Raw genomic sequence first — 17,347 nt, 5'->3', positions numbered from 1 at the left:
CAGATGTAGGGATATCAATTTAAATAAATAAGCAATTCTAATCCTGGAGAAGAATGAAAAGTGTTTTGTTTCAGTTTAGCATAAGTGAAACGTATTGGTGGAGAGAGATATGGATAATAAAAAAAGGATGAGCGGACTTCAAGTTTGCAGGTTCTACTTTGGGTCCGAGCCAATATTAGTTTACTCGGAGTAGACCCCTTGAGATTAATAGACTAATTTAGGTCCATTCATTGGATTCGGAATTAAGTGCCAAATAGTGGTTTAGAAAGAAGGGCGGGCATACAGTTAGAACGAAAGAACCGGGACACCTCTAAATCAGCGAAGAGACCTGTGGGATCTTAAAGATTCCACATTTTATTATGGCTTAGGTAGACTGAAGTCCATTTCAACAGAGGCAAGACCGCCTCTGAATTTGTGTCCAGGACCCAGACTCAAGCCCACAGACCTTTCCTCCCAAAATCCATTCCTCGTTCCTCCTCTCCAGCTTTCTTCGTTTCAGCAGATACATTGGGGGGGAGGGGAGTTGCTGTGGAGTCCAAAATCCTTGGTGACCTCCTGCACATAGCACAGATACCTACAAGTAGATCCCGCTGTACCACCTTCTGCTCCTGCCTTTGTTCGTATTGAAGAAGATTAACGCAATATCCTCCTGCGGGGATTGCGCAGGTTGGGCTGCGCTCTTCAATGGAAATTGCGCAGGAGAACGAGCCGCTGGATTGTGCCTTCAACGCTCTTCCTCGAAGCAGTCTTTTAGATCCCCCGATTGCAGAACCGGAATGGTATTTCTCCTTAGAGAGGGGAGGCTTTGGAAGTCCCATTGCAGTGAATCGGAAACTGCTGCGCCAGAACGCAGCTCCATAGCAGAAGCTAGCGCCGGGATCGTGCCCATATTAGAGTCTCCCAGATCGCTTTGCATTTGCATCCCTTAATTCTCGATAACAGAAGTTTTATTTAGAGCACAACACCGTTTTTTGGGTGCTTCCAAGGTATCCCTAGTGCCCAGTGAAATTATTTTAATTTCTAGAAAGGGGTGGCGAGATGTTGAGTCAACATTCGGGATTTTGAGGCAAACCAGTCAAGTTCTCGCTTTGTCCCATCTAAAATCATCATCAGCATCATCATCTTGCCTGCCCTGCACGATGAGGTCCCCTGGCAGGTTATAACGATGTAAAATACAGAATTGAAATCAGTCAAAACAAATTACAGTCGAGAGATCAGGATGGGTCCTAAATAGATGTTTCAGATGTCTCCCTAAAGGAAAACAAACAAACAAATTAGCTAGTGTAGCTAGTGAAAAGAAAAACCCTGGCACTCCTCAATTATGTGCCCCCTGGTTAATTTAGAGCTCTCTATGGGGTGTTTTGTGTGTGTGGCATCCATGGTACAGAACATCTGGTAAGAAATATGTTCAGGAAAGATAGGTGCAATTCACACACACCCCCAATAACATTCATTACACGACATCCCAATCTCTGAACAGTAAAAGATTCCAGAGGTGCCAAGGGTGTTGCCAAGAGGTTTGGTTTCCTGGGAATGAAGGTAGGAGGAGACTGTGGTGTCTTTAGGGTGTATGGTTTTATTTGCACAGGATGGAGGGACTCACAGCATTAACAGCCCAATAGATCTTTCATTTCCACTAGTCGCATCTTTGGATCCAGCACAGAGCAACTATATGTCTCTCTGAGGTGCAAATGGTGAGTGTGTTTGGGGGGTGGGGCATGGGCGTAGCCAGGATTGATGTTGGGGGGGCAGGATCAATGTTAGGGAGGGCAGAACTGAGCTATCTGCACTGCAATTGGTCAGTTAGTTAAATTTATTTATTTATTTATTTACTTACTTACTTACTTACTTACTTACTTACTTACTTACTTACTTACTTGATTTAGGGGGGCAGCTGCCCCCTGCCCCTCCTTGGCTACGCCCATGGGGTGGGGGCTTCTTTCTACCTTTAAGAAATGGCATGCTCATCTTACAAAAGAGGATTATGCAGAATGGAGGAGGAGAGGTCTGCTAATGCCTAGTCAGTCATGCTAATCAAAGGTGTCCCATTTACTTGAAGGTGCAGGAGGAGGAGGAGGAGCAGTGGGAAAGACCCACTGACAACATGACCTGCAACTAATGGCAAAAGCAGAATTAGTTGGCTATGCCTGTCATTGTCTCTAGCTCCACTTTCTGCCGGTCTCCCTGTCTTCTGCCATCGCAGTCCTAAGGGGCACCAGCCACCATTAATGCCACACACACACACATGTCTTCACCCCTAAAAACTCAAAGGATGCTCTGGTCTCCCGAGATGAAAGCGACATGGCACGACCCATCAGCTGACAACCGTGGCCCACACAGCCTTGCTGAGGCTGATTCATCTCACCATTTGTCTGTCAGCACTTGGCTAATCCTTAAATAGCCTTCAGCAGGTGCTTCATGCTTCCGCCACCTCCTCCTGCCTCCCTCCTCTCCCCCACTTCTTTGCTCCCCTCTGCTTTTATCTGCTCTTTTAGATGGTGGCGACATTTTCTCCAGTTCGTCCAATTCCTGCCTGTTTTCCCTGGGGTGGTGGGTGAGGGTGGAGGGGCAGCCAATATATTGTTTAATCCAGATTGAGCCGAGTTCATAAAACCAGAGCCAGAAGGGACCTTCCAAGGTCATCTAATACAACCCGCTGCTTTAGTTTGGTCTTACATGGTCTACATTTCTTGGTTTTGTCTCACTACAGAAGATAGGCTGCTTCTGGAAATCTCAACAGGCATGTATTTCCACCTGCCTTCTCCACCCCATTGCCTGAGATCCTTATCAGGAGGAGAGCTGTATTTGGGGCAATGAAATGATTGCTACAGGGGAAAGACTGCTGGAACCATCAAGGGCAGGCTGTAAATGGCAGAAGAGGTGGGATGGTGGAGTTTGCAGTCAACACACTGCTTATCTTTGGAGCAGCAGTGATTCATGCATAGGAAAGGGACCCCTTCCAAACTACTCAGATTGGGTATTGAACTGTGAGGTTATGTGGGGCTTGAAGGACAGCCAATCTTTACCTCCCCATGTGAGGGATGGGGAAGGGATTGAGAAAGGAGACCCAGGTGAGAACTGGGCACCCATACAGCAAGTTAATTTGGTGGGCATATGTGGAATGTCCTTTGGGAATAGTGACCCCACCAATTTTGGATGCTACCACTTTATTTCCTTTGTGGATATTATTCTCACAATTACGGTAGAATCATAGAATTGTAGAGCTGGAAGGGACCAAAGGAGTCATCTAGTCCAACCCCTTGCAATGCAGGAATCATTTGAACCCATGACCCGGAAATTAGGAGTCTCATGCTCTGTTTAGCTTTATGTTAGCTTATTTATATTTCTCTTGTATTTATTTATATTCTATATTTATTTGCATTATGATTACTTCAAATTGTTCTTACTTTTTAAAACTTGTTATATTTATTTGTTGTTGTTTATCTGGTATGTTGTGAGCCACTTTGAGCACTATTGTAGCAGCATACAAATAAATAAATGGATAATGATTATGATGACTTTTTAAAAGCAAAATGTGAATAATCACAGCCCCAGGATGTGTGCTTAACCTACAAAAGCAAGGGTAAATGCTCAAGGTGCCTGAATAGTTACAACTAATCTATGTTAGGCAACCTTGAGTTTGCACTCTTGCTTAGCAGCATAAGGAAGGAATGTCTTTGGTGGATCAGGCTGAGGTTGGGATAGGTCAGTATCCTTCAGTGGATTCCCAGAAACCAGCAAGCCCACAGGAAGATCAGTGATAGCCCTTCTCTCCACACCTGAATTTGTCTGTCTAGGGCAGTGTTTCCCAACCTTTTTTGGGCAAAGGCACACTTGTTTCATGAAAAAAATCTCGAGGCACACCACCATTACAGCCCCGTGACGTCAGCGCGCAGCGTCACGCCGGGAGGGACGCACGAAAGTGTAAGTTTCAATTTTTTCCCCTCCCCCTTGCCTTCCTTCTGTGCCAACCGCCAAAAAGCCAAGAAAAAAGCCAAGACTTTAGGGCAGCAGGTCGACATGGAAGAAGCTCCTACCTAAGGACAGGTGCGACGGCCGTGTCCTCTTCTGCCACCCTTGGCAGCCCTGCCTCACGGTCGTGACTCCCACCCTGATTTCTCCCCGCAGGTCGAGCGGCACAGGCAGCCCAATGTGTCCAGCCCAGACACAAGCCCCGCTTCCCCACTCTAGATCCTGAATACGACCAAGTGCTCTGGACTCCCGAGCAGGGTGGGAAAGAGGACTCGCATCTGGTAGCCTCCGGGCTCCTCGCCTGCTCAAGGGATGGCATTGCAGGCAAGCTGCCGGCCATCGCCATCGCCGCCCCCTCATGCGAGTGGACCTGCCCGGAGTGGTGGGCCGGGGGAGGCTCGCTCTCTGTGGGGATGTGGCCCGCACGCGCGGCCCCGCTTCCTCCTGCCCAGGGCTGAGCTCCTTACCCGCGATCTCGGTCTCGCGCACGCGGATCCCACTTATTCCGAAGCTCGCGCCACTAGCCGGGGCTCTCACACCGTGCCAGGGCGAGGCGGCGCGGCCCACTGACGTCATCGCGGCTCGCCGCCACCCTCGACTTCCCTGTTCCCTCCCCTCCCTCGGGTCGCTGTGGTTACCGAGGACTGCAAGCTGTGGTTACCGAGGACTGCAAGGACTGCAAACTTCGCGCATGCGCAGGCCCAGTAGCGAGCGGCGATGGGATGTAGCGAGCGGCGATGGGGCTAGCCGGAGAAGAGAGGGCGAGCCCCCTCCGCTCCGGCCCTAAATAGGGCAAGCCACGCCCCCTCCAGCCAGCCGATTGGCTGGCCAGGAGGCGTGGCCGGATGGGATTCCCCTGTTCTCGCAGGGGCTGAGACCAGCCCCCACTCACGTGGGGAAGGGCGTGATGCCCGCAACCCCACCTCCTGGGGCAGGCCCGGAAGTGGCTATGCGCGAAAACTTCGCGCATGCGCAGGCCCAGTAACGAGCGGCGATGGGATGTGGGAGCTCGCTCGCTCGCCGCCCCGCGTGTGCTCGCCGCCGCCGCCCCGCCTCTCGCCGCCCGACTCGCCCGCCTCCCTCCCACGGAACACAAGGCAACGTTCCACGGCACACTAGTGTGCCGCGGAACACCGGTTGGGAAACACTGGTCTAGGGCACATGCTAGTGGTGGGCAGGGATGGAAGCAAAAGTGGGAGGAGCAACAAATGAAAATCCTGCAACAGGATTGTTTCTACATGTGTCCACACACTGCTCCCGGCCTCCATCCAGACAAGCAAGAGGCACAATCAGAGTTCAAGGACAGATTCCAGTCAGGCAGAAAATGCTAGGAGTGTGATGCAGGGTCAGTGAGGGCCTGGGGAGAGTTCTGAGGGCCAGCTAGAGAGGCCTGGAGGGCCACACACACATCTCTATCCAGGGAAGGAAGAGGCATTCTTACTGTTCAGTGACACATTCCAGACAGGCAGAAACACTCAAGGAGGGTGCAGAACAGGGCTGGTGAAGAGTGTGGCCTTGGAAGAAGGGTGTGTGGCCTGATCAGATAGTTGAAGGGCAAATAGAGAGGTCTGGGAGTCATATTTAGCCCCTGGTCTGTGCCCCTCAGCTGTGTATTAGAGAGCAATGTGAATTTATACTTTGAAGCAAGTAAGGACTGATCTTCTCAGATACATTTCAGGAACAGTAAAGTAGCCCTTTCTCATCAGAGCTCATAATGTTACCCTTTATGCTTTCCAAGAATATTTGATATATAAGCAGAGAGAGAATTGATTTTTTTTGCACTTAGACTGTGATGCACACTTTCCTGGACATAAATCCCATTGAACTCAATCAGACTTATTTCTGAGAAGACATGCATTGGGCTGCAATATTTTTATTGCAATCTTAAAACAATTACACAAACATGAAAACCAAACTCATAAAATGCAAGTTTCCTTTAATCATATAAATATCACATACCTCTCTTTTACAAACATCAATAAACATGTCACAGTTTTGATCAAAGATATTTCCGCATTCTCCCTTTCCTCCTTTGTAGTTCATTATTTTCGAACCATTATTGTATATTCCCAAAATGAATTTGGCCATTCATTAATTGGTCATATTTTATTGTCTTTCCAATATCTGGAGCTTTGTTATTTATGCCTAGGAAACCACTTTTATTAATATTTAATTTTTATTTGGGGTAGTGTGTGTGTGTGTGTGTGTGTGTGTGTGTGTGTGTGTGTACACCACAACTCAGGCTATGACACATCACAATAATTTAGAAGTTGGCTCACACACACTTAAAATAAATCTAAAATATACTAGAATCTGAGAGAGAAAATTCATTCAGAAATGTGAAAAGTATTATTGAGATTGACCTTCTGGACAAGTGATTCTGAGGATTCTAGTGGTAGATGCTAACATTCTATATATAATTAATTCCCAAATTCTGTGCCAGGGCAGTCCAGTGTGCATGATAAATGAAATTTAGAAATAATAATCAAAGGCTCCTATGTGCCCAAAGCACTTGACCTCAGAGGAGGTCGTCCATTAGGTCTCTGAATGACTCCTTGCTCTTGAATTGATTCCTTATATCCAGAAGAATGACAAATATAGAAACACAAGGTAGGCGTATTTCAGCAGGTGAGGTGAGGAGGGGAAACCAGTGAGCCACAGGCCAGATCCTCATCCAGCCTGCAACTTCCCCTTCTGCCCTTTCCTCCAACATATCATTAAGTCTAAACAAAAAAACAAAACCCCACCCCACCTTCTGTTACATATTTCAAAACAAAGTCTCTTCAGGAATATGAGTGATTGCAACCCATATTTTGAGCATTGTACCTTAAAGATGGACTCTCCTCTGAAAGGCATCCACACCACAGTCAAGACCCAACTTTGGAGATCCATGCAACAAAAGCAATAAAGGCTTTCGGCATTGACTGTCTTAGTAAGCCCTGAAACAGAAAAAAAGTTCTCTCTACCTAAACATTGAACCCCAGGAACCACACGATAAACCTTAAGCAGTTTCATCCTGCAATTAAAGCCAGGGTCAAATATTTCTCTGGCTACGCTATCAGCGAGTCCTCCATTACAGTTCTTTATTTAGCCATAAAGTACCAGTTGTATTGAGTGGAAGATTAAAATTATTGTGTTGTGAGGACCGATCTTTCAAGCACTGTTATTTCATGCTGTAACGTTTGGCGCAGTTTTTAACAAAATCGGCCAAGCAAGCGTGTTAACTCTTCAGGCTGAATCATCAACTTCGTTTTCTTCTTGCTGTCACAAAGCCTTAAAACAAAGAGCAGCATATTGAAATCACTTTTTTGGTCTTCCAAAATTCTAAAAGGGAAAAAGAAGAGATTGTCAAAAGTAACCTTCTGAGTCAGAGAAGAGAATCTACGGTACTCTGTGAGTCTACCTGGGCAGGGAATTCCAAAGGTATCAAAGTGGGCTTTTACCACCTCTGTATAATAGAAGGACAGGGAGCAGAATCTTTCCAGCAGATATTAAGACACACAGACAAATATATGGGAAAAGACAGTCCTTTAGATTGTAAATTCCTTGATGACAGAGACCTGTTTCTGTTATGTTACTTTGTGCAGACCCATATATAGTATTTTATAGATACTATACTCTATTATATTATCATCACCATCAACTACAGCATTTACAGAATTTTCAGGCACTAGAACAAAGAGTAAAGCTGGGTTTGCAATTGTTCATTTTTGTGTCAGAATGGTCTCTGGTCAAGCAGATTTTACAGATTATAAAAATGCAGCCAAACATTGAAAAACTCTTATAACAGTAGAATCCAATGGGATCATCCAGTGAAGGTTCAGATTCAGGACAGACAAAAGGAAGTTGTTCAAACACTGCATAGGCAACCTATGGAGTTTACTCCCACAAGAAGCAGGGATGACCACCAACTTGGATGTCTAAGAGGGTAAGACAAATTCTTGGAGGATAAAGCCATCAGTGGCTAGTAGTCACAATGGTTATGTTCTCCCTCCATATGTCTTAGATAGAGAACTGCATTGCAAACTTCTGAGAAGAACAAATTTGAAATGATAGGTGTGCTTCAGGAAGTGGAAATCAGGTAGGTTCTCTTTTCAATGTGAACTTAAAAATTTCTCCCACATGTTTGTTTTTGGCAATTGCTGGTTATGATTTTAGAGTCAAAGCAAAATAAAATTAATGCATTGTTGCAAGGGAAATTGCAGGAACAAACACCCTCCCATTCTACTGCAGCTCAGTTAACTGGACACCCCTATTTAGCAAGAGGAGGCTAAATAATGCTCATAAATACATTCTCTACATTGTGGATCACTGTCGTTTAATTGAGCAAATCCTACTCTATTCATTTACATTGCTTTCAGTTTCATGGTTCATTAGCGATTTGAAGACTGACTGCATGCAGGATGTCATGTTGCTCTCAAGTATTGTCTCCACGTCATCACTAGAGGAATTGTCAATATTTATGATTACACATATTGTTAGTTGTAACAATTATGCAAAAAGTTGGTAAGTTTTTCAATGGTGCAACTTTTTTTAAAGCATCAGTATTTCCCCTCCAAAGTTTAACAACAAACAACAACAGAATGAAAAGGTGTATCACTTTAAGGAGAACAAATACTTAGTTTTGAAAAGCAAATGTATTGTGTGCAAGCCACCTTAGATGACCTTGCTAGTGGGCATCTCCACATTTTGTGGCAATGAAGCCCTTACAGCAATGATACATTGTGTGCAACTGTGTTGGCTTTTGTATGTCCTGAATTTGCTGCCAAGTGGTTTTGTGGGATGATTACAAGAGGAGCAGAACTGGTTCCCTCATTCCAGCTCCTTTGCACCATGCAAAATGTTAGAAATCCCCTAACATTTTCTCCTGAACATTCTGGTTGCCCTTTTCAGTATTATATATACTACACTGTGTAGCATCAAATGACAGTTTACAATTTGGATTGTTATAATCACACTATGCACCACATCTTCCTTCCTATTCCAGAATAATGGCAGCTTTAGTAATTTATATGACACATATTTCTAGTCCTCATGTTAAAGATAGACAGGTGGCCATTTCTTCTACATTCACAAAATTCAGAGTGGATCTTGATTTCTAGTATACAGAGGCCACAAGAAGTTTTCATTTCCCACAGCCTCAGCATCTTCCTAACAGATCTAAATTCCATCCCTATGTCTGTGTCTGACTGTCCTCCCAAATGATATATGCACCCCATTATTCTGTTGTTCCTTCCATCCCACTCTCTAGGAAATGCCAAATACTGTAAAGTGAGGGGGGATTCTACCACTATTCACTGTATGCATCAAATAAATGGAAACAAAGCCCACATACATTGCACAATTTATTCTAGTCAAATAACTGCTGTTGTTTGATTACAGAATCTGTTGTGGGACCTTCAGCGCAGAATTCTGCATGCATGCATGCTTATATTAGCTATGTATTCATTGCCAATTTATAATAACATCTAAGCACTTGTTCTTTTAACAATCCCGAAAGCCCAAATTTTCATAAGCTAGGGCTCACCAACCTGGCACCCATGGGTGCAGTGTCCCTCTTGAGGTCTTCTCTTGGTGCCCATAAAAGCCTCTTGACTACCACCTTTCTCATGAAGTGGTGAGAGTCATTGCCATCCTTTTTCTCAGAAAGTACATAGAGCTGAAGGAAGAAGCTGAAGAGCGAGGTTCATTCCCATTTCCTCTTCCAGCTCTATGTGCTTTTCAAGGGTCAGATTAATTCTGTTGGATCCAACTTAGAGCACTTGGCAAAGCAAAACATGTGTGTTCTCTCTCTCTCTCTCTCTCTCTCTCTCTCTCTATCTCTCAGTGGGGGCAGATCTGGGGGAGGGGAAAAATTGACCAGAGGGGATGGCATTCACATAACTTCCACAAAAATCCAAATATGCCCACTGGCCTAAAAAGGTTGGCACTCTCTGTATAAGCCATTGGTCAGTCCCAGATTCTTCCTCTACAGGCCTGACAATGTTCTCACTTCCCCTGTGTACACTTATCCAGCAGAGGTCAATCTGGTTTGAATTTGGTCTAAGCTGTCCATGTTACCAAGAAAATTCATATAATATAGTCTGTGGCCAGCTTGCTCTTTGATAATTTCTTCTTTCTCCTTTGTTTATCTCAAGTAACCAAGCTTTGTTCTAAGTAGGCCTCAAACCAAAAGGGAAAAGGACGGGGAGGGGAGAGAGGGAGAGAGAAAGAGAAAGAAAGAACAAGAAAAAGAAAAAGATTTCTACTCTGATCTCTTCCTGACTTGTTGCAGATGTAATGAAATAAATCTTCTGGAAGAACAAACCTTCCCTTCCTCTCTCCCTGTTGCAAACCCGAGGAAAGAAAAATAAATTAAAGTCTCAGCTCACCAAGTCCTGGATGATCAATCCCATGTCCTCTTCTACAATCTTCCATTCACATGAAATGGCGTCAATGATCCCTTTAGAAAGATGAGGCACAAGCAGGGCTGGTCCCACCATTAGCAGCTTGGGGAAGCTGCCTCAGGTGGCAGATGTTCAGTGTGTGTTTTAAGTGCTGTGTATGTCCCTTGGCCCATTAAGCTTGCATGCTGCCCTCAGGTGTGGAAGAGAATGCTGTCCCACAGCTAAGATCTCACAGCTTAGTTGAACTAAGATCTAACTACCAGTCTAGTTGACTTCAGTAGACACAGAAGGAAGGGTTTCATCTTGTTCTGTGCCTCAGTCCAGGGCTGGCCCTGGGCACAAGCCCACCTGGAACTCCTCTTGCAATATCAACCCCATCTAGTTCCACAACAGCAGGTGTGAGAAACCTTTGTATCTCCAGATGTTGCTGAACTACAATTCCCATCAGCCCCAGCAAGCAAGGTCAGTGGCCAGGGATGATGGAAGTTGTATTTCAGCAACATCTGGAGGACCAAAGGTCCTCCACATCTGCACAAGAGGAGCAGAATAATTGCTCTCCCATACACAGCACCATTTCCCTTTCAATGAGAATCATGCAGAAGTTGTCAGAAGTAGAAGATGGTGGAATGGGGTGGGTTGGGATGCCATGGCTGACCTGACCTCTGGCTAGTTGCACTGCTGCTTACTCAGAAAGGCAGCAGGGAGTGGAAGGCAAGGTGAGCACATTGCAAATGCATCACTGCGGAAACCTCCCTGCTCCAACATTTACCCCTCCCACTTTTATTCCAGGTAAGCAACAACAACCACCAGTGGTGCTGTCCACTGTTGTTTCCCAGTGGTGTAGTGAAGGGGGAACATAGCAAAGTCTGGAACTTTTTTCAGAGCAAGAGCAATGATGTCATATTCCAGAGCACCAGGGTGATTGACACAAGTTCCTTGCTCTGGCAGGTGAGTGAGGTGATAATGGAGCTTTCAAGTTGTTTTGTGACAGTCTAGCACAGAAGATACAAGAGTACCATGATTTAGCACAGTGTTTCCCAACCGGTGTTCCGCGGCACACGAGTGTGCCGTGAGACATCGGCTGGTGTGCCGCGAGATGCCTGGAGGGAGGCGGGCGAGTCGGGCGGCGAGAGGCGGGGCGGCGGCGGCGAGGAGAGGCCGCGCCTCCTGCTGCTGCCTGGCGCTCCTCCTCGCAGCCGGCAGCGCTGCCTGGGCGCCTCCGCGCGACTCTGCCTCGCTGGGTTTGGTCTCCCAGCAGAGACGGGTCACACGCGCACCTCCCTCCCTCCCTCAGCCTGCGCGGAGGGAGAGCCAGAGAGAGGCATCGCTCCTGCGCGGCGGGAGAGGGAGCAGCCGGAGCGATGCCCCAAATGAGCTGAATTCCGAGCGAGGGACTGAGGGGGGAGGGAAAAAACTTTCACTTTCGTGCGTCCCTCCCGGCGTGACGCTGCGCGCTGACGTCACGGGGCGGGGCTTTAATGGTGGTGTGCCGCGAGATTTTTTTTCAGTAAACAGGTGTGCCGTTGCCCAAAAACGTTTGGGAAACACTGATTTAGCATAACCAAAGAAGTCTGTGCCACAGAACTAATGGCACCCCCTCACCCAGCTGCTATGCAGGAGAACAATAGCCAGAGTTGTTGTGTTAGTTGAGCTGGAAGCTGGAGACACAGAGAGGTGTTTGCTCTGTGCTGGACTTTGGGGATTCCCTGTAAACCTAAAGGGGAAGCAAGAACTGTTGTGGTGTTATTGCTGTGAGCTGCTCCGTCCTATGCTCCTGTTGTATACATACAAATAAATAAATAAAATATCCTAAAGATGGCACAGTCTCCGCTGACCTTCATTCAAAGGAAACCAAACCCTGTGTAAAGCATAGGTACCTCTGGAGTCTCTCACCGCTTGGAGATTGGAGTGGCTTGTATCAATATATAGACACACTGTGTGTCATGCCATTAAACCCTGCTTTTAATTCTGAAAGACTGGGGTGGGGGGAACTCCCCTTTTAAATAAGAATGTCTTTCAAAAATCCAAAGATGTTTATTCAAAGTAGGAGCCTTCAAGGCATCTTATGCCATCTCTTTTTTGAGGGGGGTGGAGTGGGAATCAGATATTTAACAGTGCAATCCTACGTATATCTAATATGAAGTGAAGTTGTTGATGAATCAGTGAAATGATTCTGCAAAACACACTTGGAACTTTAGGAATAAATAATAAATAAAAAATTGTCCAGTAGCACCTTAGAGACTAAGTTTGTTCTGGGTATAAGCTTTCGTGTGCATGCACACTTCTTCAGATACCTTTTTGTGCATGCACACGAAAGCTTATACCCAGAACAAACTTAGTTGGTATCTAAGGTGCTACTGAACAATTTTTTTAAAATTTATTTTGTCTGTGTCAGACCAACACGGCTACCTACCTGAATCTTGAAATTTTAGGGTGAGTTAGTTTGCAGAACTGAATGAATGAGTCAGTTTCATGATTAAAAAAAGAAAAAATCAAATCATTTTTTCTCACTGTTGGGAGGCTGAGAGTTGCTCTTTACCTAATCCCTACCGTCCTATGATTTACCACAGCAAGGTGGAAGAAATTCTGCAAGTTAAGGAAACCTAGGAAAAGTTGCTTTGTTTGCACAATATATACCGGCCACACATTTCAGCTTTTTCTCAGCGCTGGCGATCACCTTGCATAGCATTGCAGACACAAAATCTGCAGCTTTGCCTGAATGGGAAGGATGTAGGTGGGTAAAAACCACTGTGGCAGGTTTCTTGCTACGGAAACTAAAATGAACAAGAGGTCTTTCTTGAAAGATTATAACCCAGGATCTGCCCATCGGTTGGCTATGGAATCAGCCTGAGGTCCTGCATTTCTTCAGAGCTGTGAAGGGGGAGAGGCGGAATGGCTGGGAAGAAGCTGGTCTGAAGCGCAAGGTCTGAGTTGCATGATCGCTTCAAATATGCCAAAGAAACCACTAAGAAATTGCTGTCTTCCTTCTCGAGTAGCACCAGGGCGGCTTGTTGACTCCCTAGTAAGTGATAGCTTGGCAAACTGAGAAGGGGACCATTGTAATCCCTGCCTCCTTACCACAAAGGAGCCCATTCATATGGGCTAATTTTGAAGGCAGGGCAAGTGTGGATCGGGATCAGGACTTCAACCGCAGTTTAGGAGACTAGCAGGCACTTTCCACCAGGGGAAAGACCTTCTGTGGGCTGGGGAGTGTTCCCCCCCCTCCCCTCACTGCATCTCGAATGAAATTGCCTAGTTGATTCTGAACAGGGGTATCTTTTCTGGAAACAGGACACTTAAGAATGCAGTGGAAATAGACTGGGGAAAGGAAGACATCTTTTTTGGGGGGAGGCAAAATCGTCATAGCAAATTGCCAAGTCATAGAGAGTCTCCTACCATGTGAAGACCTGAGTTCATCAGCTCTCTTCTATGAACATGGCAAAATTGGCTTACACAACAGGATCTAAACACTGAGTCCATTTAGCCTGGTCCTCAGAGGTCTTTTCTTCCCTCCCAGCCCGGAATGACACAGAACCCGGGAATTTCTACATGCAAACATATGCTCTCCCCTTTTAGTTTGGTCTAGTGAGGAAAGGCAAGTAAAGGAGAACGTGGTCAAAGTGTATAACACCATGCATGGACTGGAGTGGAGAAAGTGGATAGAGAGATGATTTTCTCCCTCTTATAATACTAGAATCTGGAGTCATCCAATGAAGCTGAAGGGCTAGAGGCTAAGGACAAACAAAATAAGGACTTATTTACACAGTGTGTAGTTAAGCTGTGGAATTTGCTGCCTCAAGATGTGAAGATGGCCACCAACTTTGATGGGATTAGACAAATCTATGAAAGATAAGGTTCCCAAATGCCTTTGAATACCAGTTGCTAGGGGGCATGAGCAGGATAGGGTTATTTCATTCATGTTCTGCTTGCGGGCTTCCCGAAAAGTGTCTGGTTGGCTGCTGTAGGAACCAGGATACTGAACTAGATAGTTCTTTGGTCTGACACAGCAGAGCTCTTCCTACGTTCTGTGTTTTCTTTTATCTATCCTGGATCGACAGGAAATGAATTCCTTTGGATGAGCGTGAGCTGTCATATTCTTGTTCCATTGCAAGCAGGACTCCCTGCTGATAGGCATTGACAGTGAGCCCTGCTTGCAGAAGAACAACCAGGAGTTCACTTCATGGCATCAGGTGAAGGGCAGTGGGTTGAGGGGGGGGAGCCTCATGGGCCAAATTGGGACTCACACCTGGTCTAGAATGACTTAGCTGCACCACTGGAGGAAGGCATTCCACCCGCTCGATCTCTTAGCTTGCCCTTTTCTCTTCTGATCCTTCCTGAAACTCCCTTTCAAAATGGCACCATCCTGTCTTCTCAAAATCCAGATTCTTTCTTTCTTTCTTTCTTTCTTTCTTTCTTTCTTTCTTTCTTTCTTTCTTTCTTTCTTTCTTTCTTTTTAATTCTCTGATTCATTCGGTCTTTGTGAAGCACCAGTGGGCACAGGCTGTGTGTGGGAAGAACGACTACATAATTGCTTCCCGCAGAATAGGGTTACGCCATGTAATTAAAATAGAAGACACTGCCAGTTTCAAAAATTTTAAGTGATTTCATCTGCCTTAGGGTCATTATGTCCCTCTGAGATGCCTACTCTTAAACGATGCTTCTATTTTCAGCGTGCAAAACGCTTCCCAGGAAAGGACAAAGCGGCCTTCTCATTGTTTTACGATCACCTGCTCCTCTGTTGGAATGTGAGGCCTATGTTTCTGCAAAACACAGCCTCGGTCTGGGGATTTCTTATGGGTGTGGGCAATTTGACAGGCGCATAGAAATCCAGTGGAGGTGTCCCATTTATATCAGTGCAATCCACACAAACAAATGTGTCATGGGTCAGAAGCTGCCAGTGCCAGTGCCAGGAAACATCTTTTGTTTCTGTGTGTGGCTGTCCCATGTGGTGGGCTGTCAGAATTGCAGCTTGGAGCATCTTATTGAACAGTGAAGTCTGCCCAGATTCTGAAATGGCCATGCCCATCCAGACTGGCCATGTTTGGGCCCTCTTGGTCAGGAAGGCTTCATACTTAGACTGCAACTTTGCCTCAGCAACCAAGAGTCTTCCTGGCTCACCTCTGCTCTGACCCACTCCTAGCTCAACTTTGACTATTCCCTCAGGCTCAGCTCTGTCACCAGGGTGGGAATCCCTCCTTAGGAACCTAAGAAAGCCCCTCTGTTCTCACAGTGGTCAACCTGATGCTTGCACCACAACAGGAACTGAGTACTTTATTTTGCCCATCCATAATCTTCCAATCTGCAGTTTCATTGGATGGCCCAAAGTTCTAGTACAGGCATAGGCAAACTCCAGCCCTCCAGATGTTTGGGACTACAATTCCCATCATCCCTAGCTAACAGGACCAGTGGTCAGGGATGATGGGAACTGTAGTCCCAAACATCTGGAGGGCCAGAGTTTGCCTATGTCTGTTCTAGTATTATAGGAGAGGAAGAAAAATGTCTCCTCACCCTCTTTTTTTCTGTGCAAAATGGATAAACAGGCATACCTGGTATTATGCAAGTTGGCAAAATCATACTAGGTAGTTATTTGGGTTCCAACCTAAGAGCACCATGCTCCCATCAGAGCATATATGGGGCTCACTGTGTTTATCCTGCAAATACCTTCTCAATTAGGGGATGAAGAGCTTGTTGAAAATGCATCGTGTCCAGCTTATTTTTCACAGAGGAGTCTTGGAGTTCGAAAGAAAGGAGAAGGCATGTTTAGCAAATGGGGACAGCAGGGAACTAACTGGCAAAAAAATTCCAATCCTTTCTAAATTAGAGCGAGAATTTCAACATGGTGCTTACAGACACCAGTAAAAATAAATGGCCTGAAACTGATTATGCCTTGTCTGTCACTTCTCATTCTGCAGAGGCGTGTGGCTTTGACTATTCAAAATAGGACATGGAGAAAGTTGGAAGACTTCAGATCATTGCAGCTGTTTCAAAGGATGAAGGAAACCACCATAAGAAATTTAGAATGAAACTTTAATAAAGAGAGAGAGAATGAGGAAGAGGGGAAAGGGATTGTTCTGCATTCTGTTATTATTTCCCCCTTCTTCTCATCTTCCCAGGAACCCTGTGAGGTGGGTTAGGCTGAGAGGTGTTTACTGGCCCAGAGCTGAGCAGTCTGTCACCAGCAGTAGCTAACCTGCTCTTATGTGCTACAACTCCCGTTGGCACCAACCACTATGGTCACTAGCTAGAGATTCACACCCAATGTCTGTCTAATCTGGTGTCTGGTCTAACGTCCCTGGAAAACTTGCAAGGTAACAGTGGCTTGACCCCAGTACCTGCTGCTGAGAATTACCCTACCACTGAAGATGAAGGCTCTCAAGAAACATGCACTGCTATTTAAAGGCTGCTTATTGAAAAATGGATATCCCATATTCTTTGTCTAATGGACTCTTGAAGCAGCATATAAAATGTTGGGATGGGCAATTCTGTCAATTTTGATGTTTCTCATTTGCCTGCTTTAAGGTCGGTTTTCCATGCTTCCACATCAGTTTTCCATTTAAAAAAAGAGAATGTCTTCATGAAAATTCACCAGCATTTTTGTGTGAATTTCTCCTCATACTCCCCCCCCCCATTCAGCTTTGCCTAATGTACACATTTTTTGCAAAGCAGTTTCCCCTTATCTGATGCATTTTAATGCACACTTTAACCCACTGCTTGTATATTTGTACACATGATTTGGCTGGAGAACTGCATTGCATAATTCAGAGAAGTGTGAATTGTGAAAGATGGCTGTGTTTCTGTCTGTGTATCATTTCAGAAAGTACTATGTAGCTTTGCCTTTAAATGTGAACTGAATCAAATTTCTCCCCCATCCCTAGTTACAAAGTCATCTTATGAGCAGCTGGGATAGAAAAAAATTCCAGGAGAGGAGGCAACAAAAGTTGCTGTCTCTCACCTGTGCCAATGAAGTGGCCGTAGCTCAGTGGTACAGC

General features: G+C 45.6%; 1 long non-coding RNA gene across 1 annotated transcript in view; it reads left to right on the top strand.

Annotated features, from left to right (window-relative positions):
• Positions 1–3,475, top strand: part of LOC308592181 — a 28,367-nt gene extending 24,892 nt beyond the window's left edge. Inside the window, exon 3 of the long non-coding RNA XR_014010414.1 lies at positions 2,711–3,475. This is a non-coding gene — a long non-coding RNA (uncharacterized lncRNA). The remainder of the gene's footprint in view (positions 1–2,710) is intronic.
• The last annotated feature ends 13,872 nt before the right edge of the window (positions 3,476–17,347 follow it).

The sequence above is a fragment of the Podarcis bocagei genome (genome assembly GCF_964188305.1).
Source record: "Podarcis bocagei genome assembly, chromosome: 7".
NCBI lineage: Eukaryota > Metazoa > Chordata > Lepidosauria > Squamata > Lacertidae > Podarcis > Podarcis bocagei.
This window is presented reverse-complemented; position numbering and strand designations above follow the sequence as displayed.